Genomic DNA, 7,831 nt, shown 5'->3' with positions numbered 1-7,831 from the left:
GCATAAACGTCCTCGAAACTTCAAAACTCCGTTCTCACATACTTGGAAGTCCGACTTTCTCTTGGCGGCGTCCATTTCCACAATCTTTTGGATTTCTTGGTCCGTAGACTGCAATGCCTTAATCTTGATTTGACTTTCTGGTTCAATTCTCAACACGGCAAGTAGATTCGACACATGGCTTATCTCAAATTTAAACTCTGAATCTCTCAAGCTTTCCAATAAGGTCCACTCTTTGACCATCATGAGCGCCATACTTGATTTCCGACTTAGCGCATCTGCTACCCGATTAGCCTTCCCAGGGTGATACAAGATATCGCAGTCGTAGTCTTTAAGAAGTTCCATCCAACGACGCTACCTCATATTCAATTCTTTCTGTGAAAACAAATACTTGAGGCTCTGATGATCCATATAAATCTGAAACTTTTCGCCGCACAAATAGTGCCTCTAAATCTTGAGGGCGAAGATGATCGCAGCCAATTCCAAATCATGCATCGGGTAATTCGCCTCGTGCGGTCTCAACTGACGTGACACATACGCAACCACCCTTCCATGTTGCATCAATATGCATCCAAGTCCTCTCAACGACGCATCACTGTAGACCTCAAATTCACCCGGTCCTGACAGGATGGTCCATACAGGCGCCGTCGTCAATCTATGCTTTAGCTCCTAAAAGCTCCTCTCACACTTATCATTCCATTCAAACTTCGTTTCCTTCTTGAGCAATCGCGTCATCGGCGTAGCTATTGATGAGAATCCTTCTACAAAACGCCGGTAATATCCTGCCAAGCCTAAGAAACTCCGGATCTCTGTTACTGACGTTGGCCTTGGCCACTTAGTCACTGCCTCAATCTTAGTCGGGTCTACGAAGATTCCATCTCCGGAAATTATATGCCCAAGAAATGCTATGCGGTTGAGCCAGAACTCGCACTTACTGAACTTGGCGTAAAGCGCGTGTTCTCTTAAGGTTCGTAGTACTTCTGTCAGATATTCCTCATGCTCTTTCGGGCTCTTCGAGTATACCAAAATATCATTGATAAAAACTATCACAAACCGATCCAAAAACTCCTTAAATACTCGATTCATCAAATTCATAAAGGCAGCTGGGGCATTGGTTAATCTAAAAGGCATCACTGTAAACTCGTAATGCCCATATCTTATCCTAAAGGCCGTCTTAGGAATATCCTCCTTCCGAATTCTCAACTGATGATACCCCATCCGTAGATCGATCTTAGAAAACACTAAGGCTCCTTGCAATTGATCGAACAAGTCGTCAATTCTCAGCAGTGGGTACTTATTCTTGACGGTCACCTGATTCAACTACCGATAGTCGATACACAATCTTAATGGTCCATCCTTCTTCCTTACAAACAGCACCGGCGCTCTCCATGGAGACACACTTGGGCGGATAAATCCCTTGTCCAACAACTCCTGCATCTGGACCTTTAATTCCTTCAGTTCCGACAGGGACATCCGGTACGGTGCCTTTGAGATTGGCTCAGTTCTTGGGGCCAACTCGATTATAAATTTCACTTCTCTTCTGATGGCAAACCCGGCAATTCCTGATGAAAGACTTCGGGAAAATTGCACACCACTAGTATCTCTTCCAATTTCGACTCTGCAACCGTTGGATCAACCACATTCACCAAATACCCTTCACAACCCTCATCTAACAGCTTGGTTACCTCGAGCAAAGAAATCCAAGGGATCGAGGTTCCTCCTTGGTTTCCTTGAAACTCAAATCTAGGATGTCCAATCGGATTGAATTGGATCACCCTACTACTGCAGTCCATTACAGCCTTTTGCTTAACTAACTAATCCATTTCAATAATCACATCAAAGTCGAACATGGTCAGCACTGCCAAGTCTATCCTTTTCTCTCTACCCCCGATAACTATCTTACAATTAGGACACCCTAACGAGACTAACACTTTATCATTCAATGGGGTCGCCACGCAAAGCATAACTTCAAGCATAACTGGTTCAATACCAATCAATCTAACAAACTGCTTTGATATAAACGAGTGGGTAGCTCCCGGATCAAACAAGGGATACGTAGCATGATCACATAGAGAGATCGTACCTGTGACCACGCTTAGCGTGTCCTTCGCCTCCCTTCGCGCCATCATATACACCCTTCCTTGCGCTGGCGATCTGCCCTGCATAGCCGGCGGGGGATTCCCAGCCTAATTCCCAATTCGAGGCTGTTGCACTTGCATAGGCGATCTTGACGGACGCAGTTGAGGGCAATGTCTGATCTGATGGTCCATGCACCCGCACTTAAAACAAGCCCCGAACCTGTTCTGCTGGTGGTTCGACTTCTCAAAGTTCTTCCTTACGGGAGGGATAAATCGCCTATTTCCCGCCATCGGCTTCTTCCCGAAGCGGCGGTTGTCCTTAACCGGGGCAAACCGCGATCCAGAAGCGGCTGCCCTATCCACTTAATCCTGCTCAATAGCCTGAGCCCTCTCATATAGGTCCTCATAAGTTCTCAAATTCACCGGAATTAACTGAGTGCGAATGTCGGCTTTTAGTCCATCCCGAAACCTTCCCGCCTTGTTCTCATGATGTTCTACCATCCTTGACGCAAACTTAGACAGTTAGCAAATTCTGCCTCATACTGATCCACAGTCATCTGGCCTTGGCGGAGTCTCATAAACTTTGCTAGTTTCCTTTCCCTAGCACTCTCAGAGAAGAATTTCCATAAAAGTTCTCAGAAAACACAGCCCAAGTCTGGGCGACACCCTCAGGAAACACTCTTTCCCTAGTGGCCTTCCACCAATCACTAGCATTATCTTGCAACTGATAAACCGCTAAGGTCACCTTCTCCGCCTCGGTGCACCCCAGAACTTCGAATGCTTTTACCAATTCCTCTACCCAACGTGGCGCGGCCTCAGGGTCACCCTTTCCATCAAACTTTGGCGGCTTTAACTTTAGGAACTGCTCTACCAGTTTGTGCATCAGCCTATTTGCAACCACTGGGGCCTGCTCTTGATTGGCCTGGTTTCCATTAACAGCAGTAGCAGCTGCGGCCTCGACAGCTTGGGCAATGGTGGTAGTCCTTTCTTGAGCTTGCCTTTCCACCACATTTTCGATCTCCTGCATTGCCTGAATGACTCCATCAATCCTCGTGTCTCCTGTTCCTCGGCCCCTAGTGCTCGATTGCCCTCGACTTCCCCTTCCTCTGCTCATCCTTATGGGTTTTCCACACTACTCAACTCCCTGCTATAATTCCACTCAGGAATTAGAGACCTAGGCCAAACTACACTAGTTTAAAGCCCTAGGCACATAATTACAGCAATCAATCACTCAGCAGGCAGTCAAACACAAGTAGTACAAGGCCTCAGCCAAGGAGATATGTATACTTACCTCAGGTCCTATTGCACCTGCACTTTACGGGTCATTTCAGCAATCGCTCAATCACGCAAGAAACCAAACAATTTGGAGATACATGTAGCACACAAGTCGCCTTATTAGCTATCCAAGGTCATCGCTCCTTATCACTCCAGACTTCGACCGAACTGATCTTGCTCTCATACCAAATCAACGGGGGATGTCACGCCCCGAACCTTATGAGTTCACGATCATCCCTCCAACGTCTATTTAGTGCGATGTCCCAGGACGCGTCGCCGACCCAAAACCCAAACAGAGAACAATGCACAAGCGGAAGCAACATTTCACCTGAACAATAAAAAACGTGACCAAGGATAGCCATCGAACAACAACCATGATTAATAAATACTTACATTAACAATAGGGATTTACAATATCCATTGAAAAAAACTACACATATAAACTAAAATGGTTCAACAGCCACTAACATCAAAAAGGGGTTTGTGGCTCGAGGGTCAGGGTACTAAATCTAAGGAGGGCACCTATCCAAAAAGTGTCGGCCCTACCTAACCATAGTCAAAGACAACCCTAGGGCATCCAGTCCGAGTTGGATCCTAAAGACTTAGATGAATCGTCAGCTGACTCGTACTCAGAATCCATCGAATCCGGCTCAGACTCGGCGTCCACTAATGTCACGCTCGAGCCTTATGGCACGCAAGCATCCCAATCGAGGTCAATTCAGTGCGACGTCCCAGGACGTGTCGCCGACCCAACACCTAACACAGATAACAATGTACAAGCGAAAGCAAACAAACACCTGAACAAATTAAAACCACATGACCAGGGATAGCAGTAATACCATAAATACAACTTGCACTAATATCGGGAAACATATACAATATCCATTTACACCCAAAATATACATCACCAATCAAAAACGGGTCAACGGCCACTACTAGTAAAAATGGGTAAGTGACCCGGGCGGTTAGGGGTACTAAAACTAGGTAGGGCTCCGGTCAAAAAGGTACTGGCCCGACCTATCTACAACTAAGGCTAAACCTAAGGGACCCAGTCCAGGTCGGATCCCGAGGACTCAGAAGAACTGTCTGATGGCTCGTCCTCGGAGTCCATGGAATCCATCTCAGACTCGGCCTCTATTGGTTCCTCCTCTGAATCCACCTCCTCAGGCTCGGAATCCTGCTCCATCGGCTCCGGCTCCTTGTCTGACTCCATCGGCTCCAGGTCAGAGTCCCAATCGACCGGTTCCTCGTCCATCGGGTCCAGCTCATCCACCTCCTAGATGACAGGTCCGGCGCTCGAACTCGAACTCCTCTCGGGCGAAGCTTCGGGGCTCACTAGGTCCCCGTCGGCACTCTGCGGGTCTATCTCGCCCAGCCCGTTGAACGGGACATCAAAAGTCCGAAGAGGTCCAAACTCTCCGGAGTAGTCCCTAAAGCACCAGGCTACATACTCATGGGTCTGGTAATACGTTTCCCCCGCATCAACCCATAATATAGTATAATGCCTAATATATGTATCCCCGTTTCCTACGGGGTACTCAGTCACTGCTCTCTCTATCTGATGCGGGATCCCAAAACGAACAGGTACCTCTGACATCTTCAAGGCCGAGGGTCTTAAACATTGGGTTTCAACAACAATGAGACGAATCTCAGTGAGTAAAACCCCATAAACCTAAACTAGGCTAACATGCACCTCCTGACAGGCAAGCAATCACATGAACAAACCAAAATCAATTGACCGAGGCCCTCGGGCCCAGATCGAGCACATAAAAGACCCTGTAGGTTAGGCATAATATAATCACCACGATGGCACATACGCGACAAGCTCAGTCACACGTACGTCAAGCACATGCTCATATTTATTTATTCTGCATTACACACGAATCACCGACACTCACATGCTTGCACCCTCGCCAATGTACTCTAGCACACATATGCCGTCAATATGCTCATGCTCGTGTTCTAACTCAAATGTTCACATCGGCACATTGCTCAATTCTCAATTAGAATTTGACCCGCGTAAAACGCATCAGGTCCATATCAATTCCAACACTTCCTGGCCCACGTAAAACGCATCAGGCCCAGTGTCTTTAGCTCGCATAAAACGCATCAGGCACAACACCGATCTCCTTATACGAACTAAAGCCCGCGTAAAACGCATCAAGCTGGCTGTCTTCCGGCAATCCGGGCATCGTCCCGCGTAAAACGCATCAGGACGGGTTCATTACCCCGCGTAACACACATCAGGGTTTATAGGTGATCACACTTACACACAGCCAATTTTATCTGAATCCCACATAAAACGCATCAGGCCGATTTAGTGATCACATACTCATGCTGGGCACGCATACTCGTACAATTCTTGATTCAATCCAATGCACAGTATGCGAAATGCATGGCCATGCACAATGAGCACTCTGGTAATGACACAATGCACAATGAGCATCAAATTCCAACGTGGGCGCATAATCCAATCATACTAAAACATTTTCAAACAATGCTGTGACGTGCTCAAATACCCAATTGACATGCTCACATTCAATTCCAATGTGCCCAATTAACATATTAGCATATCTAAACAAGTAATCCAATTCGACTATGCACGATACATAACTCACGCATAATTCACTTGACTAGGCTAATATGATTAGGCACACTCGAGGTCCGCCACGCTAGTACATTCTCGATCACACTAGGCACGCGACATGGCATCTTAAAAATCAATGTCCAATCAATCATAAATCAACCACCAAATGGACAATTTAAGACATGCTCGAAATTCCACAATTGAGCCCTAAACTAACCAATCTCGGGCCAATTAATTCCTAAAATTCCAGCCATCAAACAGCCCGCTCTTGGGCACTAAATCACATTGAAATCAACACATTAGAATCCTAATTCAACACATAATCCATCGCTAATCAATCAGCCCGTTAATCACACTCGCTTAATCCACATTCTCGCCTGAATCAAGGCTCCTCTGATCAGCCATCACACAGCACATTCTAGGCCACTAAACCTCATTTAAATTATCATGCTAAGCCACCAAATTAGCCACAAGATCAGCCCTAAACATTCTCCTTAATTTAACCCCTAAAATACCCTAAATAACCCCTAAAACCCATCTAGAAATGTACATTAGCCTAATTGGGGTTTAGGGTTGTACTCACCAAGTCTTAAGCTCCTAATGAAGGCTGGACAGGTGGCGAGGGTGGCTGAGCAGCGGCGGTTTTGCACCGAACCAGTGGCGGCGAGAAGCGGCTCCCTCGGCGGCGCTCGGTGGTGGCAACGGCGATGGCGGTCCAAGGCGGAGGCTGATCACGCGGCTAGGGAAGGGAGAGAGAGAATGGGATGGCTAGATGGTGGTGGTGCTAGGCGTGGAACGGCGGCACACGGCGGTGGCACCGGCGAGCGGCGGCGCTCCGGCTTGGCTTGGCTTCTCACGGCCAAATGAAAGAGGAAAATGGAAGAGAGGGAGTTGGCGTGGAAGGGGGAGATGACCGGCTGAGGTGAGGGTAAAAATGAGGGAGAGAGAGACATTGCAAGGCTTAAACTTAGATGGACTTAGTGGGTTAGGTGACCAACCTTCCATAATGCCCATCTTGCCCCTAATCCAAAGGTTGAGGTTGATCCAAGCCCAATAATGGAGGGGCAATCTTGTCCATAATATTCTGAATTATTGGGGCTGATTAGACCATAAATTAAACCCCAAAATATCCCTCAATTAACCCCAAAATTCGAAACATTATAATTAGGCCTAGGGGCAAAATCGTAATTTTCCGGTCCCGGGTCAAATTTTCAATTTTCGACTCTATTGATCCCAAATATGATTGGCCACATAAAAATGACGTCGTCCTTGCAAAATAGTTGCGCACAACCACGAAATTCGACACCAAAGTCCGGACTCAATTCCACGATCGATTTTGCTTAATTGCAAATTTTAGCGTCTCTCACTAACGGACGGCTGTTTAGGGGTTACGCGTATCGACCTAGGGTTACTCGAGTCATGACGGTCTCGATTTCCCAGAGAACACGAGAATTTATCACTAGTTCCAGGGATCGCGATTATTCGGATTAAGTTCGGGATCGTTCGCCGCGCGTACTCTCGGTCGTGTGGAATCATCCGCTATCCGATCGTACGTAGATGGCCAAACCAAATCCGTCACTCTCCTTGGATCAGCCCACGTCGACACAAAATATTCCCTTGTTGTTTCTCGGAATCGGACTCAATTCACGGTCAAGTTCTTGGGTCCACGTACTATTTTTCCTAGTTAGCCATTCCCTATTGGTCAGTACCCCGAGAATGATCAGTTCCGGGCAAGACTCACTAAAACACTATGAGAAATATATATCCATTTTATTGATCACGAAAATGGGCCGAATTAAGGATGTTACAATTGACTCCTCCCCGGAATCCTCCTCTGGCTCTTGCTCTTGCTCCATGAGCTCCGGCTTGACGTCGAACTCCCAGTCCATCGGCT

Source organism: Syzygium oleosum, unplaced genomic scaffold, assembly GCF_021117445.2.
Source record: "Syzygium oleosum isolate NSW1041296 unplaced genomic scaffold, Sole_v2.1 Sole_v2.40, whole genome shotgun sequence".
Classification (NCBI taxonomy): domain Eukaryota; kingdom Viridiplantae; phylum Streptophyta; class Magnoliopsida; order Myrtales; family Myrtaceae; genus Syzygium; species Syzygium oleosum.
Note: the sequence above shows the minus strand (reverse complement) of the source record.